Source organism: Penaeus monodon, chromosome 15 (assembly GCF_015228065.2).
Source record: "Penaeus monodon isolate SGIC_2016 chromosome 15, NSTDA_Pmon_1, whole genome shotgun sequence".
In the NCBI taxonomy this organism is placed as follows: Eukaryota; Metazoa; Arthropoda; class Malacostraca; order Decapoda; family Penaeidae; genus Penaeus; species Penaeus monodon.
The window spans coordinates 11,351,127-11,351,892 of NC_051400.1; positions in this window are offsets into that span (position 1 = coordinate 11,351,127).

Below are 766 nucleotides of genomic sequence, written 5' to 3' on the forward strand. Positions count from 1 at the left end.
GTGCATTCTTCCTAATCTTTTAATACAAGAAGGAGAATGGTCGAGTCTGGCACACGAGGTAAATATTGAGGATTAGTGTTAAGTCTCTTCTCTGCGAGGGATTAACCCACATAAGAGACATAAAAAAAACAGGAGACAACTACAAAGCGCGTTTACCTCGCGACGAAATATAAACACGGTAAAAAGGAAGGCTCATAACTATTGAGGATGGCAAAAGGTCAAACCTGAAAAGAAGCCGCTTTCATAATATGAATTCAATAGGAGGGATTTCGTGCTTGTATTTTACGCTTAGCAAGCAGGGAAAGAAGAAGCACGACCCGATGTTTCTTCACAAAGCACGAGTGAAATCAACAATGGAAAGCAAGGAGGACTTTACCCGGAACGAAGAAAGAGAGAAAAAGAAGTTAAAAGTGAAAACATTACTCATGTTTCCCTAAAGTAAAGTATGAGCTGGACAAGGAATAACAGTATTTTATAAATCGCATATCGTTGCTGGGAATTCCAGTAGCTAGACGTGTTAACACGGATCAACATTTCTTACGAAAATTAATATAAATACCATCCTATAGATTTTTTTTATAAGAGGCAGAGCAATGCCTTTTTGATAGTGTAACAGTATTACCAATATCCGAGTCTGACTTATCATCTTTATCAAGGACACTGGCTAGCATTTTGTTGAGATAAAGAGAGGTTTTATAATGAGAAAGGTATTTTTTGCCCCGGGGTTACGCCATGATGAGATACATCAATACTAGTTACGGGCTAA